The sequence below is a fragment of the Phallusia mammillata genome, chromosome 7 (assembly GCF_965637545.1).
Source record: "Phallusia mammillata chromosome 7, kaPhaMamm4.hap1.1, whole genome shotgun sequence".
Taxonomy (NCBI): domain Eukaryota; kingdom Metazoa; phylum Chordata; class Ascidiacea; order Phlebobranchia; family Ascidiidae; genus Phallusia; species Phallusia mammillata.
Genome location: NC_137258.1, coordinates 22,140,124 through 22,154,360, shown reverse-complemented (window position 1 = coordinate 22,154,360; position 14,237 = coordinate 22,140,124). Strand labels below are relative to the sequence as shown.

Below are 14,237 nucleotides of genomic sequence, written 5' to 3'. Positions count from 1 at the left end.
ACTGTCCTTTTAAACAAACCTTTGCGCCTATGCTAACTGTAAAATTAGGGACGTTGTGGATTTTTTTCGGGTTTTGACCAGCTTGTATTATCCATGCTTGTACATCCGTTTCAAAGTTTTCTTCACTAAGAAGAGGCTGCGAATTGGATATCAGACATGTGATTAAATAACCTTTGTTATTCGCAATAAAGTTTTTATAATAACGAAAATTTTTGCCGAATAAAAAGCCCTACCCATTTTGCTGGTCAAGCCTATTTTTTGTGTGGATTTTATTTATTACATTTACTTACTACAGTTCCGTTTTCCTGCTTGACTCGGCTACCCAGTCATTATGGGGCAATGGCATTTTAGGTGGTTGAAAACACGACAGACTCACTTACTACTTTTTTAGGCTAATTTGCGTCGGATGTATGCAGGGCAGTTAGTTGAGGCAAGCTTGTATTGTGTACTTTTACGTCGGCCGCGCAGGGACGATGGTGGTTCGAACGTTTTTGCAGTCCTTATCCAACGAATCAGACGAACAATCTGTCTGTGCCGAAGATAAACGACAATCTTACGGTTTCTTTGGCAATTCTTAATCGACATTAGTATTTTTTAAACAAAAAGTGCAATTACATTTGTCTGTCGTTTTCCCTCTTTCATCAACAAAACTGTGTGCGGAGTCCACTTTTTCTATCCTTTTGTTTCTGGTTAAGTAGACCAGTTCTTGGGGGTGTTGTGCCTTTTTACATCAGCCGACAGGTTCTTCGTGTTATTGTTGTGTATTTTTTATCGCCCGTCGCTCGCTCTAACCGCGCGAACCGCCATCGTCAAGTGATAGAACGAGAAAAAGTTTAGTAGTCAGGTTTTGCTGTTGTTCCCACCCAAGTCAACTGATAATAAATTGTAAGTTTCATGTTTTTTACCTCGCTAATTTCTAGAATTTCAAATTGTGGTTTTGTTTTTCAGGATTGCCGTCTAAGTACTGGTTTTGTATGTTTTTAAAAAAATATGGAAAAATGTAAAAACAAATTCAAAAACTGTTGCAAAACCATGCAATGCAATTCAGAATTTATCAGGTATTCTGAAATATGTGTTGTTATTGACCTCCTGTTTTTGTTTTACAGCAAATAACCTTTTTACATTTTTACAGGTTTAAACTTGCTCTGTTTTTGTTTTTCAGATTTTAATTTTTTTCCACAGCATTAACAAATTGTTTTGTTTTTCAGATACCGAAATGTTTTTAAAATTATTCAAATTTTCTAACACTTACTTTTTTTTTCAGGTTTTGGACATCTATAACAATGGATATTTTGAAACTTATTTTTTTCAGGTTTAAGAATTTGCATATACTTAACAATATACTTGTTTTGTTTTTCAGATTTACGTTTCACCTTTTTAAAGTTGTAAAAAACTTGTTTTGTTTTGCAGGTTATAAGAAAACAAGCATTTTTTAAAGGTTTTATTCTCTTTACAGGTTTAACCAAATTTGGTTTTGTTAACAGATTTAGGGTTTTTAGGGATTGAAGTTAAAATTAATCACTTGTCATGGACTCTTCTGTTTTACAGGTTATTTTCAGTAATTAACATTTTTTCTCTTTTGCAGGTTTACCAAACTTGTTTTTGTTTTTCAGCTTCCTAAGGCTTTAGTAGGTTTAGAAAAATAGGTTTTCTGTTTTACAGATTTTACTTGGCATATGACTGCTGAAATATAAAGTAATAAGGAAAAAACTGGCATTTGGAAAAGCAAATGTAAGTATGTCGACGTTTATTATGGCTTGCTTTAATGTATGTACATACCTAAACAAGTGATTAAAACATTTGGATTTTTCAGATGCTGCAGCAGTGAATGATAACATAGGTAGATGAAGCAAACGACGAAGACCAAAACAATATTTTACACAAAGGCCAAAGGTAAGCAAAATTTATACAAGTTAATTATAGGAATTACACCAAAGGTGTAAATAAACATTTCACTTTTTTCTGTCTGCATAGGCAGAATTTGTGCATTTAACGTACCTGATTTGTTTCGTTCAGAGAGTATAACTAACTTCTTTATTTTTCAGAGACCGTCCTCTAGTACTTTTTGGTGTCCGACGAACGGCAGCGGGAATTCCCCCTGACTTCACCACCGTCGTCCTGGCAACATCCAACGCAGCATTTCATTTCGTCATCGCAACTTCCCACGCCACTGTCACGAAAATAATGTGACATCATCAACGATCCGAACCAGCGACGTTACGTCACTATGGCGTAAGAACGTGACGTCATGGTACGGTCTTATTCCGTCATCGGCCCCGGGTGACGCTCTGCTGGGTTGCTCTTTTACGTCACAATGGTGTATATTTCTGACATCATGTGTTTGCAGCTGGTTGCGAAACTGCTGTTGGTTAACAATTTTGACTAGATAGTGCAAGATTTTATCGCTTGTTCGCACGAGAGCTTGCAAACACTAACACAGCGTTGTTACAAATTGATGTAGTTGTTCATCAACAGCGCAAATGTGCAGAAAGTGTCGTATTTTTAATGATGTGCGTTTTAGCTGTGCCAGAAACGTAATATTTTGAGGCTTTCGAAAGATATGTTATTTAACCTTGCATTTATCCGTGTCAACAAACCTTTAATTTTTACCCAATGTTTATATCTACTTGAAATCTATTGTGCTAATTTAAAATGGTACTCTGTTTTACTGATTCCTTTCAAATTGACTGTTAAACCGAAATAATTTATCTTATGTAGTTTACCGTAGTTCACCAATACATTTGTGCTTTGGCTATTAGTATTTAGTGGTTATTCGCATGGGTGTACTTTGCATGTTTTGTTTTAACATTTGCATTCATGCATGTTTTATTTTATAGCTCCTGTTTTCTGTTTATATTGCAACCATGGTTCCGCTTGGGGCGCTGTGTAGTTATGTGCACAACATATCTGGTTTGGCAATCACATGTTTAATTTTCCAGCTGTTGATTACTGTAAAGTTTGCTGCAAACCATCGCTGTGACGTAATATCATTTTAACTAATCTGTAAACTATCGCTGTCAGGGATAAATTATTGTAATTCGTTTAACCGAATGCACAACTAAAATGGCGCTTCATAACTTGGCACATTTAGACTTAGTTTGCACCCCCAACAATTGCTTTCGAGGGTATTTTGTTTACCTCTTGTTTAGTTGGACTTGTGCATCATTTATTTAAACTCGTACATGTTACTGCTTTCTTACTGGTCTCAGCTGTTTTTTACATGTGCTTCATGCGGTTTCTATACTACTTGTCTAACTTGCACTGCTCTTTGCTGCTTGTGTGGCTAAACTAACCAAACCAAAGTGAAGTGAAGTGAAGTGTAATAATTGCTATTCACGATCATTGCAACGTAACAATATGAACCGCAAATAATTCTCAATACCGTTTGTTGTTTTTGTATCATGCGCCTTGTGATCTGTGATGTCTTATGTTGTCTTCCACAATTGCAGCTTGTTTTTACAACTTAAAGTTTGCTAGTCCCAAGGCTTTACCTTTGTATGGTAACAATGTCGTAGTTTTGTCTTTGAAATATTTTAACAAAACTCATGTCATCATCATTAAAGTAACACAAGTCATGCGATGCTTATAAATCCTGCGTGTGAATTATAAGATGACAACATTTAATGTTTACTCTTAGTCGAACTTTACATGACAGTGTTATGTGCCTGTATGAAAAAGTTGTGTTTGAATTTTATTTGCGCCTATGTTCTTACCCACTTTAAATCTATTATGCTAAGTTGAAACGGTATTTTATTTTACTGATTTATTTCATACTGACTGGTAAACCGAAATAATTTATCTTTATGTAGTTCACCAATACTTAGTGGTAGAGCTACTGACGGAGTGCTAACTAGGAGATCCAAAAGTGCTTAATTTTCGATAGGTGGCGTAAAGAGCTGAATTATTTATTTAGCGGCTAAAGAGGGTTGGTTTAAGATGCAAATGTTTAAAAATTTTACATTAGTAACTAATTTTTTGGGTTAGTTTTATTGAATTTTAAATGCTAATACCTTACCCCGACCCTAATAGCACTAACCGTTAGCATTTTTTGAGATATACCGTTTTAAAAATTAAGCACTTTTGGATCTCCTAGGAGGCACTCCGTCAGTAGCTCTACCATACTTAGTAGGGTCATGTTCTTGCCGAGTTTGTTAAGTTTAAATAAAAATAAAACATAATTTCTTGGGTCTGACTTCAAATTAGTTGAAACTGGCATCATAATTTCACCTTGATAAATGTAAATTTAGGGAATAAATAGGCATTTTTACACAAATTCGGGATAGGATTTGGTACTTATAGGTTTGGTCCCACATTTCAAGCCTGTTTACAACTTTGTGCCTGTTTCTATGAAACTGGAAAACTTAATGCTGAGTTTAGACAATGCCAGTTTTGCTTCACTGTAAAATCATGGTCAAAGAAAGATAAACACTAAAGCATCTTAACGGTGCAACATTCAATCCGGCTTTGTAAATAGGTTTAGATCTTCAATTAGGAAATAGGGGACACAGGAAATAAAACTCCAGGCAAAAATATTAACCGAGCTCATGCAGCGTATTTTTAGACGCTAAAGTTTGGTGATTTTTGATGCTAATTTGACACATTAATAAATCATCAGTATCTTGTTTAGACAGAAAATGCTGACGAAGTTTATTACAGCGAATTGCTTTTATTTTGTTAAACAATAATATCCCCCACCAGTTGTGTCCTCCTCTGTTTTGCGCTCCATTACGTTTTAACGTTACGCAGCTGTTTCTTGGTGATTGTTTTAGTGCAAATGTGTCGCTATGAGTTCTTTCACCACGGAAAATAAACTCAACTCAACTCAATAAACATCACGTAATTTAAAGATTTTTTTGTGGTTTTTACTTTTCTGTACTAAATGATGTCAATTCACAATGCTTAGTGGTTGTAAACTATTATCAGGTCAAGTTTAACAACTTCATTCAATTGCGACCGATTTTCTTTGCTTCAAAATCGTTATTTACCTTATTCACCAAATATATTGCTTTTTAAGTACATAATCTTTTCCAGTAAACATTGTTGTAAAAAAAAGAAAGCACAAAATCTAGAGTTGTTTAATTAAGTCAGTCGTACTGATAACGAAATCAAATCATGAAAAGATCAATAGAAATAATAAATAAACCGCAAGACAGAGTTTGAAATGGGAACGAAATTAGGATTTGCAAATGTGTATGTGGTTAACCATTAAATAAAACAGTATATACAAATGGTAACTGGTTCTAGCCGGTTTCTGTCGCCAACAAAATCTCCAAACCGGTTTTGAAAATCGAAAAAATTGCCCCGATTTTGAAAAACCCTAAGGCTATAGCCCAGGGGTGGGGAAACTTTTTGTTTGTAAACGCCGCCAAACGGTTTATCGACCCTCGTTCAGGCCGCACAGACTATTTCTCAGGCCAAGGACAGTGGCATTACTTTTTTGACTTACAGAATGGTTGATGTGCTATTGGACGGTCCAAGCTAAATAAAATTCGTCACTACATACATATCCACCCTCACTACAACATTCAGGATTTTATTAACACAGAAACTCGCTTGTTTATCAATATCAATCTTAGAGCAGCTTGTCACATCACAGACGAGTTTAAGACATTCGAATATGCGCAAACAATTGTTCTTTTGCAACACAGGTAAGATTGTAGAACCTTAGTCTCTTGGCAGTACTACGGAAATCGCTTTGTGTACCAGTACGCAACAATTTGGCTCTAGTTTGAAAACCGCTGACCTAGAACCAATCAAATAGTAATGTGGAATAAAGATCGAAAAATACGTATCTGTCTAGTTTTTAGTGCCTGGTGCAGTGTGTATTATCAACATCCTAAATTGTATTCTGACATCGAAGGCCGCACTTAGTGCCCTAAAAGGCCGCATGCGGCCTTCAGGCCGCAGGTTCTCCACCCCTGCCATAGCCTAAGGCTATAGCCTTTCCGTTTTTTCGATTTTTCACCCCCCAAAATCGAAGAAAAATCCGGTTTTCGGTGGGTTTTCGCCAGAATATTTCAGTTTCAAACTGGTTCTGACCGGTTTCTGCCTCCTACCGAACCCCCAAACCGGTTCAAACCGGTTTTTAAAATCGAAAAGTTTGACTCGATTTTTGAAAAAACCCTAAGGCTATAGCCTTTCCGTTTTTTCGATTTTTGGGGGTCAAAAAATCGAAGAAAAATCCGGTTTTCGATGGGTTTTCGCCGGAATATTCCAGTTTCAAACTGGTTCTGACCGGTTTCTGCCTCCTACCGAACCTCCAAACCGGTTTAAACCGGTTTTTAAAATCGAAAATTTTCACCCGATTTTTGAAAAAACCCTAAGGCTTACAGCCTTTCCGTTTTTCGATATTTGGGGGTCAAAAAGTTGAAGAAAAATCCGGTTTTCGGGGGGTTTTCGCCGGAATATTCCAGTTTCAAACTGGTTCTGACCGGTTTCTGCCTCCTACCGAACCTCCAAACCGGTTCAAACCGGTTTTTAAAATCGAAAACGTTCACCCGATTTTTGAAAAAACCCTAAGGCTATAGCCTTTCCGTTTTTTCGATTTTTGACCCCCCAAAATCGAAGAAAAATCCGGTTTTCGGTTGGTTTTCGCCGGAATATTTCAGTTTCAAACTGGTTCTGACCGGTTTCTGCCTCCTACCGAACCCCCAAACCGGTTCAAACCGGTTTTTTAAATCGAAAAGTTTGACTCGATGTTTGAAAAAACCCTAAGGCTATAGCCTTTCCGTTTTTTCGATTTTGGGGGGTCAAAAAATCGAAGAAAAATCCGGTTTTCGGTTGGTTTTCGCCGGAATATTCCAGTTTCAAACTGGTTCTGACCGGTTTCTGCCTCCTACCGAACCTCCAAACCGGTTTTTGAAATCGAAAATTTTCACCCGTTTTTTGAAAAAACCCTAAGGCTATAGCCTTTCCGTTTTTTCGATTTTGGGGGGTCAAAAAATCGAAGAAAAATCCGGTTTTCGGTTGGTTTTCGCCGGAATATTCCAGTTTCAAACTGGTTCTGACCGGTTTCTGCCTCCTACCGAACCTCCAAACCGGTTTAAACCGGTTTTTAAAATCGAAAAGTTTGACTCGATTTTTGAAAAAACCCTAAGGCTATAGCCTTTCCGTTTTTTCGATTTTTGGGTGTCAAAAAATCGAAGAAAAATCCGGTTTTCGGTGGGTTTTCGCCGGAATATTCCAGTTTCAAACTGGTTCTGACCGGTTTCTGCCTCCTACCGAACCTCCAAACCGGTTCAAACCGGTTTTTAAAATCGAAAATTTTGACCCGATTTTTGAAAAAAACCTAAGGCTATTGCCTTTCCGTTTTTTCGAATTTTGGGGGTCAAAAAATCGAAGAAAAATCCGGTTTTCGGTTGGTTTTCGCCGGAATATTCCAGTTTCAAACTGGTTCTGACCGCTTTCTGCCTCCTACCGAACCTCCAAACCGGTTCAAACCGGTTTTGAAAATCGAAAATTTTCACCCGATTTTTGAAAAAACCCTAAGGCTACAGCCTTTCCGTTTTTTCGATTTTTGGGTGTCAAAAAATCGAAGAAAAGTCCGGTTTTCGGTGGGTTTTCGCCGGAATATTCCAGTTTCAAACTGGTTCTGACCGGTTTCTGCCTCCTACCGAACCTCCAAACCGGTTCAAACCGGTTTTTAAAATCGAAAATTTTGACTCGATTTTTGAAAAAAACCTAAGGCTATTGCCTTTCCGTTTTTTCGAATTTTGGGGGTCAAAAAATCGAAGAAAAATCCGGTTTTCGGTTGGTTTTCGCCGGAATATTCCAGTTTCAAACTGGTTCTGACCGGTTTCTGCCTCCTACCGAACCTCCAAACCGGTTCAAACCGGTTTTTAAAATCGAAAATTTTGACTCGATTTTTGAAAAAACCCTAAGGCTATGCCTTTCCGTTTTTTCGATTTTTGACCCCCCAAAATCGAAGAAAACTCCGGTTTTCGGTTGGTTTTCACCGGAATATTCCAGTTTCAAACTGGTTCTGACCGGTTTCTGCCTCCTACCGAACCTCCAAACCGGTTCAAACCGGTTTTTAAAATCGAAAACTTTCACCCGATTTTTGAAAAAACCCTAAGGCTATGCCTTTCCGTTTTTTCGATTTTTGACCCCCAAAAATCGAAGAAAACTCCGGTTTTCGGTTAGTTTTCACCGGAATATTCCAGTTTCAAACTGGTTCTGACCGGTTTCTGCCTCCTACCGAACCTCCAAACCGGTTCAAACCGGTTTTTGAAATCGAAAACTTTCACCCGATTTTTGAAAAAACCCTAAGGCTTTCCGTTTTTTCGATTTTTGACCCCCAAAAATCGAAGAAAAATCCGGTTTTCGGTGGGTTTTCGCTGGAATATTCCAGTTTCAAACTGGTTCTGACCGGTTTCTGCCTCCTACCGAACCTCCAAACCGGTTTAAACCGGTTTTTAAAATCGAAAATTTTGACTCGATTTTTGAAAAAACCCTAAGGCTATAGCCTTTCCGTTTTTTCGATTTTTGACCCCCAAAAATCGAAGAAAACTCCGATTTTCGGTGGGTTTTCGCCGGAATATTCCAGTTTCAAACTGGTTCTGACCGGTTTCTGCCTCCTACCGAACCTCCAAACCGGTTTAAACCGGTTTTTAAAATCGAAAACTTTCACCCGATTTTTGAAAAAACCCTAAGGCTATAGCCTTTCCGTTTTTCCGATTTTTGGGGGTCAAAAAATCGAAGAAAAATCCGGTTTTTAAAAATCGAAAATTTTCACCCGATTTTTGAAAAAAACCTAAGGCTATGGCCTTTCCGTTTTTTCGAATTTTTGGGGTCAAAAAATCGAAGAAAAATCCGGTTTTCGGTGGGTTTTCGCCGGAATATTCCAGTTTCAAACTGGTTCTGACCGGTTTCTGCCTCCTACCGAACCTCCAAACCGGTTTAAACCGGTTTTTAAAATCGAAAATTTTCACCCGATTTTTGAAAAAACCCTAAGGCTACGTTTTTTCGATTTTTGGGTGTCAAAAAATCGAAGACAAATCCGGTTTTCGGTGGGTTTTCGCCGGAATATTCCAGTTTCAAACTGGTTCTGACCGGTTTCTGCCTCCTACCGAACCTCCAAACCGGTTTTTAAAATCGCAAATTTTCACCCATTTTTTGAAAAAACCCTAAGGCTATTGCCTTTCCGTTTTTTCGAATTTTTGGGGTCAAAAAATCGAAGAAAAATCCGGTTTTCGGTGGGTTTTCGCCGGAATATTCCAGTTTCAAACTGGTTCTGACCGGTTTCTGCCTCCTACCGAACCTCCAAACCGGTTTAAACCGGTTTTTAAAATCGAAAATTTTGACTCGATTTTTGAAAAAACCCTAAGGCTACAGCCTTTCCGTTTTTTCGAATTTTTGGGGGTCAAAAAATCGAAGAAAAATCCGGTTTTCGGTTGGTTTTCGTCGGAATATTCCAGTTTCAAACTGGTTCTGACCGGTTTCTACCTCCTACCGAACCTCCAAACCGGTTTAAACCGGTTTTTAAAATCGATAATTTTGACTCGATTTTTGAAAAACCCTAAGGCTATTGCCTTTCCGTTTTTCCGATTTTTGACCCCCAAAAATCGAAGAAAAATCCGGTTTTCGGTGGGTTTTCGCCGGAATATTCCAGTTTCAAACTGGTTCTGACCGGTTTCTGCCTCCTACCGAACCTCCAAACCGGTTCAAACCGGTTTTTAAAATCGAAAATTTTGACCCGATTTTTGAAAAAACCCTAAGGCTGTAGCCTTTCCGTTTTTTCGATTTTTGGGTGTCAAAAAATCGAAGAAAAATCCGGTTTTCGGTTGGTTTTCACCGGAATATTCCAGTTTCAAACTGGTTCTGACCGGTTTCTGCCTCCTACCGAACCTCCAAACCGGTTCAAACCGGTTTTTAAAATCGAAAATTTTCACCCGATTTTTGAAAAAACCCTAAGGCTACAGCCTTTCCGTTTTTACGATTTTTGGGTGTCAAAAAATCGAAGAAAAGTCCGATTTTCGGTGGGTTTTCGCCGGAGTATTCCAGTTTCAAACTGGTTCTGACCGGTTTCTGCCTCCAACCGAACCTTCAAACCGGTTTAAACCGGTTTTTAAAATCGAAAATTTTGACTCGATTTTTGAAAAAACCCTAAGGCTATAGCCTTTCCGTTTTTTCGATTTTTGGGGGTCAAAAAATCGAAGAAAAATCCGGTTTTCGGTGGGTTTTCGCCGGAATATTCCAGTTTCAAACTGGTTCTGACCGGTTTGTGCCTCCTACCGAACCTCCAAACCGGTTCAAACCGGTTTTTAAGATCGAAAATTTTGACCCGATTTTTGAAAAAACCCTAAGGCTATAGCCTTTCCGTTTTTCGATTTTTGGGGGTCAAAAAATCGAAGAAAAATCCGGTTTTCGGTGGGTTTTCGCCGGAATATTCCAGTTTCAAACTGGTTCTGACCGGTTTCTGCCTCCTACCGAACCTCCAAACCGGTTTAAACCGGTTTTTAAAATCGAAAATTTTTACCCGATTTTTGAAAAAAACCTAAGGCTATAGCCTTTCCGTTTTTTCGAATTTTTGGGGTCAAAAAATCGAAGACAAATCCGGTTTTCGGTTGGTTTTCGCCGGAATATTCCAGTTTCAAACTGGTTCTGACCGGTTTCTGCCTCCTACCGAACCTCCAAACCGGTTTAAACCGGTTTTTAAAATCGAAAATTTTCACCCGATTTTTGAAAAAACCCCAAGGCTACAGCCTTTCCGTTTTTTCGATTTTTGGGTGTCAAAAAATCGAAGAAAAGTCCGGTTTTCGGTGGGTTTTCGCCGGAATATTCCAGTTTCAAACTGGTTCTGACCGGTTTCTGCCTCCTACCGAACCTCCAAACCGGTTTAAACCGGTTTTGAAAATCGAAAATTTTCACCCGATTTTTGAAAAAACCCTAAGGCTATTGCCTTTCCGTTTTTTCGATTTTTGACCCCCAAAAATCGAAGAAAACTCCGATTTTCGGTGGGTTTTTGCCGAATATTCCAGTTTCAAACTGGTTCTGACCGGTTTCTGCCTCCTACCGAACCTCCAAACCGGTTTAAACCGGTTTTTAAAATCGAAAACTTTCACCCGATTTTTGAAAAAACCCTAAGGCTATAGCTCTTCCGTTTTTCCGATTTTTGGGGGTCAAAAAATCGAAGAAAAATCCGGTTTTCAAAAATCGAAAATTTTCACCCGATTTTTGAAAAAAACCTAAGGCTATAGCCTTTCCGTTTTTTCGAATTTTTGGGGTCAAAAAATCGAAGAAAAATCCGGTTTTCGGTTGGTTTTCGCCGGAATATTCCAGTTTCAAACTGGTTCTGACCGGTTTCTGCCTCCTACCGAACCTCCAAACCGGTTTTTAAAATCGAAAATTTTCAGCCGTTTTTTGAAAAAACCCTAAGGCTATTGCCTTTCCGTTTTTTCGAATTTTTGGGGTCAAAAAATCGAAAAAATCCGGTTTTCGGTGGGTTTTCGCCGGAATATTCCAGTTTCAAACTGGTTCTGACCGGTTTCTGCCTCCTACCGAACCTCCAAACCGGTTTAAACCGGTTTTTAAAATCGAAAATTTTGACTCGATTTTTGAAAAAACCCTAAGGCTACAGCCTTTCCGTTTTTTCGAATTTTTGGGGGTCAAAAAATCGAAGAAAAATCCGGTTTTCGGTTGGTTTTCGTCGGAATATTCCAGTTTCAAACTGGTTCTGACCGGTTTCTACCTCCTACCGAACCTCCAAACCGGTTTAAACCGGTTTTTAAAATCGATAATTTTGACTCGATTTTTGAAAAACCCTAAGGCTATTGCCTTTCCGTTTTTCCGATTTTTGACCCCCAAAAATCGAAGAAAAATCCGGTTTTCGGTGGGTTTTCGCCGGAATATTCCAGTTTCAAACTGGTTCTGACCGGTTTCTGCTTCCTACCGAACCTCCAAACCGGTTCAAACCGGTTTTTAAAATCGAAAATTTTGACCCGATTTTTGAAAAAACCCTAAGGCTGTAGCCTTTCCGTTTTTTCGATTTTTGGGTGTCAAAAAATCGAAGAAAAATCCGGTTTTCGGTTGGTTTTCACCGGAATATTCCAGTTTCAAACTGGTTCTGACCGGTTTCTGCCTCCTACCGAACCTCCAAACCGGTTCAAACCGGTTTTTAAAATCGAAAATTTTCACCCGATTTTTGAAAAAACCCTAAGGCTACAGCCTTTCCGTTTTTACGATTTTTGGGTGTCAAAAAATCGAAGAAAAGTCCGATTTTCGGTGGGTTTTCGCCGGAGTATTCCAGTTTCAAACTGGTTCTGACCGGTTTCTGCCTCCAACCGAACCTTCAAACCGGTTTAAACCGGTTTTTAAAATCGAAAATTTTGACTCGATTTTTGAAAAAACCCTAAGGCTATAGCCTTTCCGTTTTTTCGATTTTTGGGGGTCAAAAAATCGAAGAAAAATCCGGTTTTCGGTGGGTTTTCGCCGGAATATTCCAGTTTCAAACTGGTTCTGACCGGTTTGTGCCTCCTACCGAACCTCCAAACCGGTTCAAACCGGTTTTTAAGATCGAAAATTTTGACCCGATTTTTGAAAAAACCCTAAGGCTATAGCCTTTCCGTTTTTCGATTTTTGGGGGTCAAAAAATCGAAGAAAAATCCGGTTTTCGGTGGGTTTTCGCCGGAATATTCCAGTTTCAAACTGGTTCTGACCGGTTTCTGCCTCCTACCGAACCTCCAAACCGGTTTAAACCGGTTTTTAAAATCGAAAATTTTTACCCGATTTTTGAAAAAAACCTAAGGCTATAGCCTTTCCGTTTTTTCGAATTTTTGGGGTCAAAAAATCGAAGACAAATCCGGTTTTCGGTTGGTTTTCGCCGGAATATTCCAGTTTCAAACTGGTTCTGACCGGTTTCTGCCTCCTACCGAACCTCCAAACCGGTTTAAACCGGTTTTTAAAATCGAAAATTTTCACCCGATTTTTGAAAAAACCCTAAGGCTACAGCCTTTCCGTTTTTTCGATTTTTGGGTGTCAAAAAATCGAAGAAAAGTCCGGTTTTCGGTGGGTTTTCGCCGGAATATTCCAGTTTCAAACTGGTTCTGACCGGTTTCTGCCTCCTACCGAACCTTCAAACCGGTTTAAACCGGTTTTTAAAATGGAAAATTTTGACTCGATTTTTGAAAAAAACCTAAGGCTATAGCCTTTCCGTTTTTTCGATTTTTGGGGGTCAAAAAATCGAAGAAAAATCCGGTTTTCGGTGGGTTTTCGCCGGAATATTCCAGTTTCAAACTGGTTCTGACCGGTTTCTGCCTCCTACCGAACCTCCAAACCGGTTTAAACCGGTTTTGAAAATCGAAAATTTTCACCCGATTTTTGAAAAAACCCTAAGGCTATTGCCTTTCCGTTTTTTCGATTTTTGACCCCCAAAAATCGAAGAAAACTCCGATTTTCGGTGGGTTTTTGCCGAATATTCCAGTTTCAAACTGGTTCTGACCGGTTTCTGCCTCCTACCGAACCTCCAAACCGGTTTAAACCGGTTTTTAAAATCGAAAACTTTCACCCGATTTTTGAAAAAACCCTAAGGCTATAGCTCTTCCGTTTTTCCGATTTTTGGGGGTCAAAAAATCGAAGAAAAATCCGGTTTTCAAAAATCGAAAATTTTCACCCGATTTTTGAAAAAAACCTAAGGCTATAGCCTTTCCGTTTTTTCGAATTTTTGGGGTCAAAAAATCGAAGAAAAATCCGGTTTTCGGTTGGTTTTCGCCGGAATATTCCAGTTTCAAACTGGTTCTGACCGGTTTCTGCCTCCTACCGAACCTCCAAACCGGTTTAAACCGGTTTTTAAAATCGAAAATTTTGACCCGATTTTTGAAAAAACCCTAAGGCTACAGCCTTTCCGTTTTTTCGATTTTTGGGTGTCAAAAAATCGAAGACAAATCCGGTTTTCGGTGGGTTTTCGCCGGAATATTCCAGTTTCAAACTGGTTCTGACCGGTTTCTGCCTCCTACCGAACCTCCAAACCGGTTTTTAAAATCGAAAATTTTCAGCCGTTTTTTGAAAAAACCCTAAGGCTATTGCCTTTCCGTTTTTTCGAATTTTTGGGGTCAAAAAATCGAAAAAATCCGGTTTTCGGTGGGTTTTCGCCGGAATATTCCAGTTTCAAACTGGTTCTGACCGGTTTCTGCCTCCTACCGAACCTCCAAACCGGTTTAAACCGGTTTTTAAATTCGAAAATTTTGACTCGATTTTTGAAAAAACCCTAAGGCTACAGCCTTTCCGTTTTTTCGAATTTT

At 38.8% G+C, this 14,237-nt stretch overlaps 1 long non-coding RNA gene across 1 annotated transcript; it reads left to right on the top strand.

The window, feature by feature from the left end:
- The first annotated feature begins 1,617 nt into the window (after positions 1-1,617).
- On the top strand, positions 1,618-4,704 carry LOC145238328 (uncharacterized). Its single transcript, XR_013862097.1, has 3 exons — positions 1,618-1,731; positions 1,814-1,893; positions 2,046-4,704. It is a non-coding gene; the product is annotated as an uncharacterized LOC145238328 (long non-coding RNA).
- Positions 4,705-14,237: the final 9,533 nt, after the last annotated feature.